The sequence below is a fragment of the Capricornis sumatraensis genome, chromosome 8, assembly GCF_032405125.1.
Source record: "Capricornis sumatraensis isolate serow.1 chromosome 8, serow.2, whole genome shotgun sequence".
NCBI classification, from domain to species: domain Eukaryota; kingdom Metazoa; phylum Chordata; class Mammalia; order Artiodactyla; family Bovidae; genus Capricornis; species Capricornis sumatraensis.
The window spans coordinates 89,404,241-89,422,296 of NC_091076.1; the positions used below are offsets into that span (position 1 = coordinate 89,404,241).

Below are 18,056 nucleotides of genomic sequence, written 5' to 3' on the forward strand. Positions count from 1 at the left end.
ACGTAGTCCTTTTCCTATTTGGAACCAGTCTGTTGTTTCATGTCCAGTTCTAACTGTTGCTTCCTGACCTGCATATAGGTTTCTCAAAAGGCAGATCAGGTGGTCTGGTATTCCCATCTCTTGAAGAATTTTCCACAGTTTATTGTGATCCACGCAGTCAAAGGCTTTGGCATAGTCAATAAAGCAGAAATAGATGTTTTTCTGGAACTCTCTTGCTTTTTCCATGATCCAGCGGATGTTGGCAATTTGATCTCTGGTTCTTCTGCCTTTTCTAAAACCAGCTTGAACATCTGGAAGTTAGCATCAAAAAATATGAACTACTTAGAGATAAGTTTGACAAAGAATACAGAAGACCTGTACACTGAAAACTACAAAACACTGCTTAGAAAAATCAAGAGACTCAATAAGATGGAGATATACCATGCTCATGGATCAGAAGACTTGATATTGTTAAAATATCAATTTCCCCCCAGTTAGCCTATAAATTCAATAAAACCCCAGTCAAATTCCCAGCAGGATTTTTTTTTAGAAACTGGAAAGCTGATTCTAAAATTCTAAGGGAAACACAAGGGACTTAGAATAGACAAAACAGCCTCAAAAAGGAAGGAGGAGGGGAACATTGGAGAGCCCTTCCCTATGGTTGGCAGCAAGGAAGCCACAGTGCCTGGAGTTACTGTAAAAGAGGTGAACCAGCAGGAGTTCATCAGGGCTTTGGCAGCCTTTTTCCAGGAAGCTGAAAGCCCTTGGATGGGCAGACACCATCAAGATGGCCAAGCATAAAGACCTTACTAACTACAGCGAGAGCTGTGGAATGGCTTCCACGGTGCTGCACCTCTGTCTCTGGAGATGTGCAAGATAGGTTCCATGACCAAGATCTATGGGGACATCAGAGCAGCCACCTCACATCCAGCAACTTCACTGGGGCTCCAAGAGTGTGGCCTGCCAATTCCTCCAAGCCCTAGAAGGGCTGAAAATGGTGGACAAGGAGCAAATGGGGGTCACAAGCTGGTACCTCAAAGATAGAGAGATATGGACAGAATGCCAGACAGGGCAGCTGCCAATGAGAAGCATTAGAACAAATGCTTGGGGGCTTCCCTGGTGGCTCAGTGGTAGAGAATCCACCTGCCAATGCAGGAGACAGGGGTTCCATCCCTGATCAGGGAAGATCCCACATGCCTCAGAGCAACCAAGCCCATGGGCCGTAACTGTTGATCCTGTGGTCTAGAGCCCGGGAACCACAACTACTGAAGCCCATGTGCCCTAGAGCCCTTGCTTCACAACAAGAGAAGCCATTTCGGTGAGAAGCCTGCACATCTTAACTAGAGATTTCCCCCCACTCACTGCAACTAGAGCAAAACCCAAGAAGCAATGAAGCCCCAGGACAGCCAAAATAAATAAATAAATAAAAATTTAAAAAACATTTCCAGAACAAATGCTGGGTTAATAAACTGCCTCACTTAAAAAGAAAACAAGTTGGGACTTCCTTGGTAGTCCAGTGGTTAAGAATCTGCCTTTTGGTGCAAGGGACGTGGGTTTGATTCCCTACAAAAGAACCAAGATCCCACATGCTGCAGGGCTGCTGAGGCCACGTACCTCAACTGGAGCTGAAACTAAGACCTGATGCAGCCAAATAAATAAATAAAAAGGAAAACAAGTTGGAAGACTTACACTACATAAACTCAAGGTTATCAGGAAGCTATTGCATGTTGGCATCAAGATAGACAAATAGACCAAAGAAAGAGAGTAGAAAGTCTATAAGTAGACTCACACACGTATGATTAATTGATTTTTAACACAGATGCAAAGGCAGTCTAAGGGGAAGAAGGATAATCTTTTCAACAAATGGTTCTGGGAGAAGTAGATATCCACATTCAAAATAAAATACCTCACATCAAATATAAAAATTAATTCAAAGTTCATCTAAGACCTAAACATAAGCCCAAAAGTATAAAATTTCTAGAAAACATAGGAGAAAATCTTTGCCACCTTCAGTTAGGCAAGGATTTCTCAGATAAAACACTTTAAAAGAAAAAGTTGAAAAATTGGACTTTATAAAAATTAAAGCTGTCTGCTATCTGAAAGACACTGTTATAGGAATAAAAAGACAGGTCTCAGACTAGGAGAGAGTATTTGCAAAGTATGTATGTGATATAGGAGTTTCATTCAGAATATATAAAGAACGCTAAAACTTCATTAGAAAACAAATAACTGAATTTTTTTTTAAAGGGCAGAAGATTTGAACAAACACTTAAACCATGAAGATATACAGATGGCAAATAAGCATATGGAAGGATGTTCATTATCAGTCATTAGGGAAATGCACATGAAAACTACAGTGATATATCAATACTGGAATAGCTTTAAACATTTTTTTTAATGACAGTACCAAGTGTTGGTTAGAATGTGGAGCAAATGGAACTCTCATACACTGCTGGCAAAAATGTAAAGTGGTACAATCACTGTGGAAACCAGTTTGCCAGTGTCTTAAAACGTTAAACAGATACCTACCCTATGACCAGCAATTCCACTCACAAGTTATCAACCCAAGAGAAATGAAAGCATATAACCACACAAAGACTTCTATGGAAACATTCACAGCAGCTTTGTTTGTAATAGCCAACACTGGAAACCCAAATGCCCATCAACAAGTGAATGAATAAACAAATTATAATATCCATACCATGGAATACTACTCAGCAACAAGAAGCAATGGACTGTTGATACACACAACAACATAGATGAATCTCAAAATGATTATGCTACACGAAAGAAGCCAGGCAACAAACAGTATGTCCTGTATGATTCCATGAATTAATAATATCTGGAAAATGCAAACTAATCTATAGGGACAGATAACACATCTGTGGTTACCTACAGATGCGAGGAAAAGGTAGAGGACAGTAAGAGCAAGAGATTAAAAGGGGAAACAAGGAATCTTCTTGGGGCAATGGATACGCTCATTATCTTGACTTGGTGATAGCTTTATAGGTGGTGTTGCTATTTAGTCTCTTAGTTATGTCTGACTCTCTGTGACCCCCATGGACAGTAGCCAGCCAGTCTCCTCTGTCCTTGGGATTTCCCAGGCAAGAATACCGGAGTGGGTTGCTATTTTCTTCTCCAGGGGATCTTCCAGACCCAGGGATCGAACCCGAGACTTCTGCATTGGCAGGTGGATTCTTTATCACTAAGACATCAGAGAAGCCCCTTCACAGGTATACTCATATATGAAAACTTATCAAAGTGTACATTTTAAATACAAGCAGTTCCTTGTATTATCAATTATTCATCAATAAAGCTATACAAAGGTCAATAAAAAGAAATAATCAAAACAAAAGAGTTAATCTGAAAAAAGAAATGAGATATAGATATTGGAAAAAGAGTAAAATAATCACTACAAGCTGATTATATTATCATCTACTTAGAAAAGTCAATGATTCAACTGAAGCCTTGTAGATCTAATCAGCAAGTTCAATAAAATGGCCAGTTAAGAGAAAAATATAGAAAAATCAATAGCTTTCTTTTTTACCGACAAAAACCAATTTTAAAATGTTAGAAAAATGATTTTATTCATAACAGCAATTAAAGCCGAAATACAGAGGAATAAATTTTACTGAGGACATACAAGAAGACCTGAATAAATGGAGAGATGTATGCCACTTTCTTACAACGGAAGAAAACTTTGGTAAAGCTGTCAATTCTCTCCAAATTACTCTATAAATCCAGTGCACTTCAGATGAAAATTCCAATTCCTTTGATGAAAACTAGAAAGATAACTCTAAAATTCATCTGGAAGGATAAATGAGTACCAAGAGGAAAAAATGTTTTTTAAAAATGTGGATAATGGACTGGGTGCAGATTGCTTGCATTACCACTAATCGAAATGTACCATCAAACAGTTGCTATTACCGTAAGAACAAGATTTATCTTCAACCATAGTAGATCCAAACATTTGTAGAATTGACACCGACCAGGGGTCTTAAGCCTTCCTCAGTCAATAGAAATTTATTAGAGGCCAGACAAGAAATTCAGGCAAGGCTTTATTGGGGCCCCTGCTCTAGCAGCGGGGAGCAAAAGCAAGAGAAAATTTCCCTTGCTCGCTCCCCAAGGAGGGGGGCAGGCTGGTTCCCTATATGGGGAGGGGGTTGGGGTGTGTCTAGGGGTTGGCGCAGAGGGGTTACTTGGGTGGTTTGCCCACCCCTTGGGTGGTGTTGAGAGCAAGGGGCATTCACAGTACTCTGCTTTTGTTCCTAGCTCTTCAGAAGTGGTGGTTGGGTTGGTTGTTTTTTTGTTGTTTTTTTTTTTTTAGCTTTTTGTATCTTGTTATCCAGAATTTGCCCCATCTGCGTATGCATGCAGTTATTTTTAGTCCCTTATAATTTCTTTGTATTTTGTTGCTCAAGGAGACGTTTGTCCAGGCGCAAGTACTGTAGCTCTGCAGCAAAAGGGCTCAGGGGCCAGCCTGTCTCAGAATGACCAAGTACCTGAATAGGCAAATAGGTCAACAGAAAGATCCAGAAGCAGTCTGTGTATGGTGAATATTGTATAATAAGATAAACCTCTATTATGTTTTTCTATTAAAAAGTCCTTCATGTCCACGAACGCTTCAAGGTAACGTGCCCCCAACTGACCTAAACACCTGACTCCCTTTCCCTATCATGTTCCTCTCCCTGCTTCACAGTTTCACACCTTTGCCCTGTGCTCACCCTGTACCCCCCTCTCCCCCTCACTCTCATTCAGTTTATCTTCTGAGTTGTCCCTCAGTCTCCCCCTCCCACCACATGGGAATTTAGCACAGGATAAAAACAGCATTTCAAACCAACAAGGAAAGGAGACTGTGCTAGAACAAGTGGCTATCTATCTATGGAAAAAAAAAAGTGAAATCCATACATAAAAATGAATTCCAGATGGATTAAATATCCAAGTATGAAGAGTCAAACTTAAAAGCACCAAAAAGAAATATAGAAGGATTTTTTTTTTATAATTTGGGGATGGGAAGGACTTCTATGAGACATAAAATTCATAAACCATAAGGAAAAATATAACAGATTTGATTACAGTGAGAAGCCCCACAAAGTTAAAAACTGAATGCTAAGCTGGGAGTGTTGGCAACATTTAAGACATAGATAAGGTTAATTACCACCCTTAATATACAACAAGCTCCTGTAAGTCAGTAAGAAAAAGTTAGAAAACCCAATTGAAAAGAAGGGCAAAAGTAATAAGACAAATTATAGACTAAATACAAAAGGCTAATAAACATAAGAAAAGTTGCTCATATTCACTAGGGTCAGGGAAGTGCAAATTAAGACAATAATGAACTACCATTTTTGTCCATTAAATTGGCAAAAAATTAATGCAGCTGATAATGTTCAGTGCTCACATGAGTAAGGATAAAAAAAGAATACATACATTGCTGTTGGTGGGAATATGAACTGGCATAACACTTTTGGAGGCAATTTATTAGTACTCATCAAAATGTGAAATAAATCCTTTGAGAAAAACAACTTCACTTTTAATGGAAATCTCTTGTTTCAGCTTTCTGGCACTTGTTTCCCTTCCTGCTAGAAACAGCCCCCCTCCACCCAACATTCTCTGGAGAACCCCCCCTCTCCTATTCACAGACCCCTTAGGTGGGGCCGGCTCCATCTCCCAGCCCCAGAAATGCAACTTCAGCCTCATCAATCAGTGTAGTCATCCTCCTTCAAGCAAACTGAATGGTTTAGGGGAGGGCATGTGGTCAGAATGAGGATCAAATTAGAGAACACCCTGTGACTTTTCCAGTCTTCCAGAAAGAAGAGCCAGTGGAGTGCGTCTGGAACGTCAATGGCCATCTTGACTTCACATAGAACAGTTGATCCAAGAAGCCAAACAAAGGAACTCAAAGCCATGAACTGGTGAAAAATTCATGAAGATAAAGTTTGGGCAGCTGGACCCAATTGGGCCTAAAGTCAGCTGTCCATAGGAATTTAGTATGTGAATAAATAAAGCCTTTCCGCCCATGTTTTTTTCTGCTGAAGCCAATTTAAATTACATTTCTGTCCCTTGCAAACCAAAGGATTCTAATATTGAATCGATCCTTTAAAATATTTACTCAGGGACTTCCCTGGTGGCACAGTGGATAGGAATCCCCTGCATTGGCAGGAGACACAAGTTCGATCCCTGGTCGGGGATGATTCCACATGCCTTGAAACAACGGAGCCCATGCTCTAGAGCCCTCAAGTCGCAATTACTGAAACCTGCATACTCTAGGGTCTGCGAGCCACAGCTAATGAGCCACTGTACTGCAACTACTGAAGTCCATGCAACCACAAGGAGAAGCCTTTGCACTGTACCTAGAGAGTAGCCCCTGCTCTCTGCAACTAGAGAGAGCCCACGTGCAGCAACAAAGACCCAGCTCAACCAAATAAATGAAATAAGTAAATAAAGCAATGCATGCATGTAAAAAACAAAAAATATATATATTTACTCAGTTTTTTTTGAAGAAGGGGTTTCAGAAAACTATAAAGTTCTGTTTTTAATTTTTAAATATATGTCTATGCATATAAAAAGGTTTGGAAGGACTCATACACCACACAATTTGTAATCCCTAAGAAAGTGGCGCCTGCGCTCAGTGCTGTAAAGAGCAATATTGCATAGGAACCTGGAATGTCAGGTCCATGAATCAAGGCAAATTGGAAGTGGTCAAACAAGAGATGGCAAGGGTGAACGTCAACATTCTAGGAATCAGCGAACTAAAATGGACTGGAATGGGTGAATTTAACTCAGATGACCATTATATCTACTACTGCGGGCAGGAATCTCTCAGAAGAAATGGGGTAGCCATCATGGTCAACAAAAGAGTCCAAAATGCAGTACTTGGATGCAATCTAAAAAACGACAGAATGATCTCTGTTCGTCTCCAAGGCAAACCATTCAATATCACAGTTATCCAAGTCTATGCCCCAACCAGTAATGCTAAAGAAGCTGAAGTTGAACGGTTTTATGAAGACCTACAAGACCTTTTAGAACTAACACCCAAAAAAGATGTCCTTTTCATTATAGGGGACTGGAATGCCAAAGTAGGAAGTCAAGAAACACCCGGAGTAACAGGCAAATTTGGCCTTGGAATGCAGAATGAAGCAGGGCAAAGACTAATAGAGTTTTGCCAACAAAACGCACTGGTCATAGCAAACACCCTCTTCCGACAACACAAGAGAAGACTCTACACATGGACATCACCAGATGGTCAACACTGAAATCAGATTGATTATATTCTCTGCAGCCAAAGATGGAGAAGCTCTATACAGTCAACAAAAACAAGACCAGGAGCTGACTGTGGCTCAGATCATGAACTCCTTATTACCAAATTCAGACTGAAAGTGAAGAAAGTAGGGAAAACCGCTAGACCATTCAGGTATGACCTAAATCAAATCCCTTATGATTATACAGTGGAAGTGAGAAATAGATTTAAGGACCTAGATCTGATAGATAGAGTGCCTGATGAACTATGGAATGAGGTTCGTGACATTGTACAGGAGACAGGGATCAAGACCATCCCCATGGAAAAGAAATGCAAAAAAGCAAAATGGCTGTTGGGGAGGCCTTGAAAATAGCTGTGAAAAGGAGAGAGGCAAAAAGCAAAGGAGAAAAGGAAAGATAGAAGCATCTGAATGCAGAGTTCCAAAGAATAGCAAGAAGAGATAAGAAAGCCTTCTTCAGCGATCAATGCAAAGAAATCGAGGAAAACAACAGATTGGGAAAGACTAGAGATCTCTTCAAGAAAATTAGAGATACCAAGGGAACATTTCATGCAAAGATGGGCTCGATAAAGGACAGACATTGTATGGACCTAACAGAAGCAGAAGATATTAAGAAGAGGTGGCAAGAATACACAGAAGAACTGTACAAAAAAGATCTTCACGACCCAGATAATCATGATGATGTGATCACTCATCTAGAGCCAGACATCCTGGAATGTGAAGTCAAGTGGGCCTTAGGAAGCATCACTACAAACAAAGCTAGTGGAGGTGATGGAATTCCAGTTGAGCTATTTCAAATCCTGAAAGATGATGCTGTGAAAGTGCTGCACTCAATATGCCAACAAATTTGGAAAACTCAGCAGTGGCCACAGGACTGGAAAAGGTCAGTTTTCATTCCAATCCCAAAGAAAGGCAATGCCAAAGAATGCTCAAACTACCTCACAATTGCACTCATCTCACATGCTAGTAAAGTAATGCTCAAAATTCTCCAAGCCAGGCTTCAGCAATACGTGAACCATGAACTCCCTGATGTTCAAGCTGGTTTTAGAAAAGGCAGAAGAACCAGAGATCAAATTGCCAACATCCGCTGGATCATGGAAAAAGCAAGAGAGTTCCAGAAAAACATCTATTTCTGCTTTATTGACTATGCCAAAGCCTTTGACTGTGTGGATCACAATAAACTGTGGAAAATTCTGAAAGAGATGGGAATACCAGACCACCTAACATTCCTCTTGAGAAATCTGTATGCAGGTCAGGAAGCAACAGTTAGAACTGGACATGGAACAACAGACTGGTTCCAAATAGGAAAAAGGGTACGTCAAGGCTGTATATTGTCACCCTGCTTATTTAACTTCTATGCAGAGTACATCATGAGAAACGCTGGACTGGAAGAAACACAAGCTGGAATCAAGATTGCCGGGAGAAATATCAATAACCTCAGATATGCAGATGACACCACCCTTATGACAGAAAGTGAAGAGGAGCTAAAAAGCCTCTTGATGAAAGTGAAAGAGGAGAGTGAAAAAGTTGGCTTAAAGCTCAACATTCAGAAAATGAAGATCATGGCATCTGGTCCCATCACTTCATGGGAAATAGATGGGGAAACAGTGGAAACAGTGTCAGACTTTATTTTTGGGGGCTCTAAAATCACCACAGATGGTGACTGCAGTCATGAAATTAAAAGACGCTTACTCCTTGGAAGAAAAGTTATGACCAACCTAGACAGCATATTCAAAAGCAGAGACATTACTTTGCCGACTAAGTTCCGTCTAGTCAAGGCTATGGTTTTTCCTGTGGTCATGTATGGATGTGAGAGTTGGACTGTGAAGAAGGCTGAGCACTGAAGAATTGATGCTTTTGAACTGTGGTATTGGAGAAGACTCTTGAGAGTCCCTTGGACTGCAAGGAGATCCAACCAGTCCATTCTGAAGGAGATCAAACCTGGGATTTCTTTGGAGGGAATGATGCTAAAGCTGAAACTCCAGTACTTTGGCCACCTCATACGAAGAGTTGACTCATTGGAAAAGACTCTGATGCTGGGAGGGATTGGGAGCAGGAGGAGAAGGGGACGACAGAGGATGAGATGGCTGGATGGCATCATGGACTCGATGGACATGAGTCTGAGTGAACTCCGGGAGATGGTGATGGACAGGGAGGCCTGGAGTGCTGCGATTCATGGGGTCGCAGAGTCGGACACGACTGAGCGACTGAACTGAACTGAACTGAAGAAAGTGGCAATGAGAGGGAATCCACTTTTAACCCTTAAGTACCTTTACTGACCAATCATTGTTCTAGGCTTGGGGCATAAAAGTAAACAAAAGAAACAAAACCCCCACTTTCTTAGTAGGTGGCTGCTAAGTCACTTCAGTCGTGTTCGACTCTGTGCGACCCCAAGATGGCAGCCCAACAGGCTCCCCCGTCCCTGGGATTCTCCAGGCAAGAACACTGGAGTGGGTTGCCATTTCCTTCTCCAATGTATGAAAGTGAAAAGTGAAAGTGTAGTCCCTCAGTCATGTCCAACCCTCAGCGACCCCATGGACTGCAGCCTTCCAGGCTCCTCTGTCCATGGGATTTTCCAGGCAAGAGTATTGGAGTGGGGTGCCATTGCCTTCTCCGATAGTAGGTGGAGGCATCATTAAAAAAAAAAGTATCAAAAAAATGAATGAATCCAACTCTCTGCTTTCACTATGCCTGCATCCAAGCACCTGAGTATTAGTAGACAAAAACTCACAGCTGAAAAGACAGGGACCAAAGGAAAGGACGGTTCTTGATGTTACATGGAGCCTGAACATGGTTTGACAATCTTCCTATGTTTGATGGTCTCTTGATCTCTAAAGCACTTTCCATGTCTCCCACTTCTGATACTTTTAGAAGACTGATTGCAGTTGTCACGAGGACAGTGTCTCTTTTTTCCTGGCACATGGTAAGATTCCACCGCACCAGTCTTTGAAGTTAGGGATCGCCATGTCGCCTGCCTTGGCCAATGAAAGGTGGATGGAAGTTACATGTGTTACTCCCAAGTGGATTCTTTGGGCTTCCCTGGTGGCTCAGTGGTAAAGAATCTACCTGAAATTCAGGAAACCTGGGTTTGATCCCTGAGTTGGGATGATACCCTGGAGAAGAGAATGGCTATCTACTCCAGCATTCTTGCCCGGAGAATTCCATGGACAGAGGAGACTGGCAGGCTACATGCAGTCCATGGGTTGCAAACAGTGGACACAACTGAGCAACTAACACTTTGCAGGTGGATGCTTTTAAGAACTAATGCACAATTTGCCATGTTCCATTCCCCCTGCCAGAGTGAACATCAGTAATCTAGCTGATGGAGGCTCCATCCAACCAGGGTTGATGTGAGAATGCTGTGAATCAGAGCCTCGTGTCAACCCATGATGGCCACGAAGCCCAAGCAGGAAACAAGCCAAGATGCTGTGATAGATTCTCTAAAAAGCAGAATTCTTGACAGGGTTAGATGTGTAAGACATTTATCTGGGCAAATGCCTGTGAAGGAGAAAGGGTTAGGAGCCACAGTAGGCGTGGAGAGTCATCAGACCACAAGGAAAATCTGACACGTCGAGAGGCAAGAAAGATTGGGCAGAAAGAGAAGCTTTCAGAAATATGATGGAGGGATTACCCATTAGAAGAGTCCCAAACCCCACAGGAATCGGCCAGCACTAGTACCCCAGTGACTGAGAAGCAGAGGGGAGACACAATCTAAATACAAAGCAAAGGATTCATAGGGGTGGCAGCTGGGGCTGTCCATCAACTATGCTCCACATGGCAGGTTTACCTGAAGGAAATCTGAGCAGCACTTTTCAGTGATCCTCAGAGTTCTTTCGGAGAAGGCGAAAGTGGCACCCCACTCCAGTACTCTTGCCTGGAAAATCCCATGGACGGAGGAGCCTGGTAGGCTGCAGTCCGTGGGGTCACTAAGAGTCAGAGCCGACTGAACGACTTCACTTTCACTTTTCACTTTCATGCATTGGAGAAGGAAATGGCAACCCACTCCAGTGTTCTCGCCTGGAGAATCCCAGGGACGGGGGAGCCTGGTAGGCTGCAGTCCGTGGGGTCACTAAGAGTCAGAGCCGACTGAATGACTTCACTTTCACTTTTCACTTTCATGCATTGGAGAAGGAAATGGCAAGCCACTCCAGTGTTCTCGCCTGGAGAATCCCAGGGACGGGGGAGCCTGTTTGGCTGCTGTCTATGGGGTCTCACAGAGTTGGACATGACTGAAGTGACTCAGCAGCAGCAGCAGCAGCAGAGTTCTTTAATCCAGGGGTCAGCAAACTACAGCCCACTGGCCAAGTCCACCCTGCTGCCGTTTTCCCTAAACATAGGTTTGTTGGGACATAGCCACACCCTTTTGCTAACACTTTGGCTACTCTTACATTACAATGGCCAAGTTGAGAAGTTGTGACAGAGATTATAGTCTCTGTAGCCTGTGATAATCGTTGCAGCTTGCAGATCTTAAAATATTTACTAGGTGACCCTTGGCAGGAAAGGTTGCCAGTTTCTGCTTTAACCTACTGCAATTTGAGGGTTGTTTCTTGCCATAGTAAAACCTAGCCTATTCTGACTGTTCTGACTGGTGTAGTGATCTCAGTGTATCTTCTTTCCTCACCTCCCCTTCCACCACCTACTCCAGCCTTGTGCCACACCTCCCCCTCCCCTCGACTCCAATCAAACTACTCTTTCTAATGCTGTAGAATACCTGTTTTAGTCGTTTTTGTTTGTTTTTTTTGACTGTGCCCTGCAGTATACAGGATCTTAGTTCCCCTAAGTCGGGATCAAACCTATGCTCCCTGCACGGGAATTTCAGAGTCCTAACTACTGAACCACCAGGGAATTCCCCGTTGTTCTAGTTCCTGTCTCATTTGAACTCTCAGCAGCATACAGCAATTACCTATTGCCCAGTTCTATTTTTCTTTACCTTATGGCTGCGCCCTGAGGCCTGTGGGATCTTAGTTCCCTGACCAGGGATCAAACCGTGCCCCCTGCACTGGAAGGCGAATTCCCAAGCACTGGATTGCCAGGGAAGTCCCTATTGTGCTCTTCTTAAAACATACTCTCATCCCAGCCTCCTGTACACTATACTTTCTTGGTTCTCCTTTTATTATCTCTTTGACCACTTTTTCTTAGTTTCCTTGGCTCAACTCGAATATTAGATGTTCCTCAAGTTTTTGTTCCAAGTTCCTGCTTCTATCCTCATTCCCTAACATTCTGTGGCTTTAATTATCACCTAGTCTAGTAAGTAAAGTCACTCCGTCGTGTCCGACTCTTTGCGACCCCATGGATTGCAGCCCACCAGACTCCTCAGTCCATGGGATTCTCCATGCAAGAATAGTGGAGTGGGTTGCCATTTCCTTCTCCAGGGGATCTTTCCGACCCAGGGATCGAAGCCGGGTCTCCCGCATTGGAGGCAGACGCTTTTACCTCTGAGCCACCAGGGAAGCCCACCACATAGTCTCGTAGTTCCCAATTTAATATCTCCAGCTCCAGGACTTCCCTGGTGGCTAAGACTCCGCATTCCCAATGAAGGGGGCCCAGGTCCCAGATGCTGCAGCTGAAAGATCCACATGCCACAACTAAGACTCTATGCAGCCAAATAAATAAATAACTATTTTAAAAATATCTCCAGCTCAGATGTTACCTCCAGTCCTACATGAAAGTGAAAATGTTAGTCACTCAGTCGCGACTGACTCTTTGTAACCCCATGGACTGTACCCACCAGGCCCCTCTGTCCATGGAATTCTCCAGGCAAGAATACTAGAGTGGGTTGCCATTCCCTTCTCCAGGGGATCTTCCTGACCCAGGGATCGAACCCAGATCTCCTCCAGTGCAGGTAGATTCTTTGCCGTCTAAGCTACCAGGGAAGCCCATATTCAACTGCACACCAGGCCTCTCTTAAAACCAATCTCATCATCTTTTCCCTTAATCCTCTCTCTCCTCCTGAATCTTTAAATTAAATGGTAGTTATCATCTGCCAATCTGCTTATACCAGAAATCTAAGAGTCTTCTTTGATTCTTTATTCTCTTTCACCCCACACCTAAATCCAATCACTAAGTTCTGTATTTCTTACCTGTAAAAACTAATTTGTCAAAAAAAAAAAAAAAACTAATTTGTCCACATCTCTTCTAAACTTATTGCCATGAATCTAATCCAAGCTGCCCTTTTTATTCACCCAAACAACTGCTACAATCTCTTAACTGGTATTCCTGTTTCTGTTCAAGTGTTTCTCCAATCAAATCCTCACACTTCAATCTGTGACCTTTGCCAGTGGGAATATAGGACCAAGTAGGAGACAAATAGATTATGATAGATTTAACCTCACTATATTAGTACTTGGGTTTCCCAGGTGGTGCAGAATCCATCTGTCAATGCAGGAGACACTAGAGACTCGGGTTTGATCCCTGGGTTGGGAAGATCCCCTGCAGTAGGAAATGGCAACCCACTCCAGTATTCTTGCCTGGGAAATCCATGGAGAGAGGAGCCTGGCAGGCTACAGTCCATGGAATCACAAAGAACTGAACATGACTGAGCAACACACACACACATATTAGTACTTACGTGAAATGTAAGTGGGCTAAATACTCCAGTTAAAAGAGACAGATATGAAACTATAACAAGTAATCCAATTATATGCTACTTACAAGAGACATATCTTAAATATAAAAATACAGAAAGGTTAAAGGATGAAAAAAGATACAATGCAAGCACCAACCAAAATAAAGTTGGTGTTTATTTTGATTAAGATATTTTTATATATCAGACAAAGTAAATTTTATGACTAGTCCAGTTCAGTTCAGTCCCTCAGTCGTGTCCGACTCTTTGCGACTCCATGAATTGCAGCACGCCAGGCCTCCCTGTCCATCACCATGTAGTACTACTAAAAACAAACGTACATTTTATGATGATAAAAGCGTTAATGCAACAGAAATATCTGACAGTCCTAAATTTATATGCACCTAACAATATAATTTCAAAATACATAAAGCAAAATCTGACAGAATTAAAGGAGAAATGGCTAACCCTTCCATTTTAGTTTATATTTTTGACATCTTTCTCTCAGCAACTGATAGAACAAACAGATTTCTTTAATTGGTAGAGAAATGGATGATTTGAACAACATAATTAATGAATTTCCCTGACATTTATAGACTACTATTAAAAAAAGATAGATGGGGAAACAGGGGAAACAGTGGGTGACTTTATTTTTCTGGGCTCCAAAACCGCTGGAGATGGTGATTCCAGCCATGAAATTAAAAGACGCTTACTCCTTGGAAGGAAAGTTATGACCAGCCTAGACAGCATATTAAAAAGCAGAGACGTTACTTTGTCAACAAAGGTTCGTCTAGTCAAGGCTGTGGTTTTTCCAGTGGTCATGTATGGATGTGAGAGTCAGTTTCTTTTCAAAAGAAAGCTGAGCACAGAAGAATTTTGAACTGTGGTGTTGGAGAAGACACTTGAGAGTCCCTTGGACTGCAAGGAAATCCAACTAGTCCATCCTAAAGGAGATCAGTCCTGGGTGTTCATTGGAAGGACTGATGTTGAAGCTGAAACTCCAATACTTTGGCCACCTGAGTCAGCGAAGAGCTGACTCATTGGAAAAGACCCTGATGCTAGGAAAGATTGAGGGCAGGAGGAGAAGGGGATGGCAGAGGATGAGATGGTTGGATGGCATCACCAACTCAATGCACATAGGTTTGGGTAGACTCCGGGAGTTGGTGATGGACAGGGAAGCCTGGCGTGCTGCGGTTCGTGGGGTCACAAAGAGTCGGACATGACTGAGTGACTGAACTGAACTGAGCTGATGAAAAAAAGAGGAAGCTATAGTAAAGCATCTGCCTACAATGCAGGAGACCCGGGTTCGATCCCTGGGTGGGGAAGATCCCCTGGAGAAGGAAATGGCAACCCACTTCAGTATTCTTGCCTGGAGAATTCCACGGGCCGAGGAGCCTGGTAGGCTACAGTCCATGGGGTCGAAAAGAGTCGGACACGACTGAGCGACTTCACTCACTCACTCACTCACCAACTACAGAAGGCACATTCTTCTCAAATATCAACTTTCACACTTAACGAAATTGCCTATATTCTGGGCCGTAAAACAAGTCTTAACAAATTTCAAGTTATGTAGTGTATTCTTTGAACTCAGTGAAATTGAAATTAGTAACTGAAAGATAACTAGAAACCTCCCTCTACCAAAGTTTAGAAACTAATTAACAAGCCTCTAACCAATGGAGCCAAAGAAGAAACCACAATGAAAATTACAAAATATTTTTAACTGAACCATAATGGGATACAGCTAAAACCATGCTTAAAGAGAAATGTATAGACTTAAATTTATATATTAGAAAAGCATAAAAGATAAAAATCAATGACAAGCTTCTATTTAAAAAACCTTTAGAAAAAAAAAACCAAACAGCAATTAACCACCCTTTCAGAAAAAAGCAGAAGAAAGAAAATGGTAAAGACAAGAGTATAAATCAACAAAATAGAAAAAAAAAATGCAATAAAAAAGTCAAAAAAAATCAAATATTTGGTTCTTTGAAAAGACCACTAAAACTGATTAAAAAAAAAAACTGTGGTGGGGGGAGTATCACAAATAAGTAATATTAGGAATAAAAATGAAAATATTACTATTGACCCTACAGATGTTAAAAAATAATATAAGGATATTAAAAACAACCTCATGTCAACATTTTAACATTTTAGTAACATGGGAAAATTCCTCCAAAAGAAAAAGCCACAACTTACCAAAACTGTCACAGGAATATCCAAAAATATCAAAAGAATACTCTGAATTTTGAGGTTACAAGAGGCCTACATCTAATAAAGAAACTGAATTCTTCATTTAAACTCTTCCCACAGAGATAACTCCAGGGCCAGATGGCTTTTCTGGAGAATTCTTCCAAGCATTTAAGCAAGACATACACCACCTTACCCAAACTCAGAAAATAGAGAAAAAAGGAACATTTCTCATCTCATATTCTGAGACTTGAATAACCTTGGTACCAAAATCTGATAAGCTTCTTTCAAGACAGGCAAGTTATGGCCAATATCTCTAATAAACAGAGACACAAAAATCCTACACAAAAATACCAAATCAAATTCGTTTTTATTTATTATCATTATTCAGAGTAATGACCAAATGCAGTTTTGTCCAGCAATGAAAGTTGGTTTGTTATTCCAAAATCAACCTATGTAACTCATCATATTAACAAAATAAAGTAGAAAAACTACCTGACCATTTTCGATAGACTCAGAAAAAGCACTTGACAAAATGTCATACCCATTCATGAACTTTAAAACTCCTAGATAACTGAAATAAAAGGAAATTTCCTCAATTTGACAACCATTGTCTCAGGAAAACCCCTATAGTTGAGATCATATTAAATAGCGCAATATTGAGTGCTTTTTCCCTAATATTTGGAAGAAATGAAGAGATCTCCTTTTATTTCTTCTATCTCAACATTATCCTAGCTAGCTCAATAAAGAAGGAAAACAACTTGAAGAAATGGTTGGAGAGGAAATAAATCTGGACTTGTATACATCATGATTGTGTACACACAAAATGCTAAGGCATCTGCAAAAACTATTAGAGCTGATGAGTGAACTTAGCAACAACATTGTCAACATACAAAAATCAGTTGTCTTTCTACAAGCTGACAGCAGGAAAATTAAAATTTAAAAATACCATTGACAATATTAAAAAAAAACATAAAATACTAATAAACAAATTTCATGGAAAATGTGTGAGATCTCTACACCAAAAATACAAAATATTACTTAAAGAAATAAAAGACAAATAAAGAGACACCTCATGTTCATAGACTGGAAGATACATTGTTAAGGTGTCATGATTCCTATGTTGATCGATAAATTCAGTGCCATCATAAACAAAATCTTGGCAGATTTTTTAAAATAGAAATTGACAAACTGATTCTATCATGTGTAGGGAAATGCAAAGGACCTAAAATAATCAAAACAATTTTGAAGAACAAACTTAGAAAACTTACACTATCAAATTTTAAGACTTACCACGAAGTTATAACAATTAAGATAGTGTAATAGTAGTGTAGGATAGACAGATAGATCAGTGGAACAGCATGTTCATAGACATATGATGAAAATCAGTTTTTGACAAGCCATAAAGGGAATTCAATGGGAAAACGAAAGTTCTGATGCTGAAACAATGAAATAAGCCCCAGCCCTCACCTCACACCATGCACGAAATCAAAATAGGTCATAAACCAAAATATCAAAAGCTAAAACTATAAAGCTTCTACAGAAAGACAGAGAAAAATATTTTTGAAGCCTCAGAGTAGGACAAATTTTCTTAGGACAAAAAGTCCTAACCATAAAAGAGAAAAAAAATTATAAAGTGGATTTCATTAAAATTTCTGGGACTTCCTTGGTGGTCCAGTGGCTAAGACTGCACATTCCCAATGCACTGAGCCTGGGTTCCATCCCTGGTCAGGGAACTGGACCCCACATGCCGCAACTAAGAGTTCGCCTACCACAACTAAAGATCCCACATTCCACAACCAAGATCGAAGATTCTGTGTGCCACACTAAGACCTGGCACAGCCAAATAAAAAAATATTTTTAAAAAATTTTAATTTCTGTTCACCAAATAAGGATATCATCCAAATAAAAACTAAGCCACTGAGTGATGAAATGATTATGAAAATAATCATAACATATATCTGATCTAAAATTTACATACAGAATAAGTAAATAAGTTGCATAACTCAGTAATAGAAAGACAAACAATCCATTTTTCAAATAGGCAAAAGAAGAAGCACTTCATGAAAGATACT

At 40.9% G+C, this 18,056-nt stretch overlaps 1 pseudogene; it reads left to right on the forward strand.

Annotated features, from left to right (window-relative positions):
* Positions 1 to 636: 636 nt before the first annotated feature.
* LOC138083641 (small ribosomal subunit protein eS19 pseudogene) lies at positions 637 to 1,074 on the forward strand (annotated as a pseudogene).
* Positions 1,075 to 18,056: the final 16,982 nt, after the last annotated feature.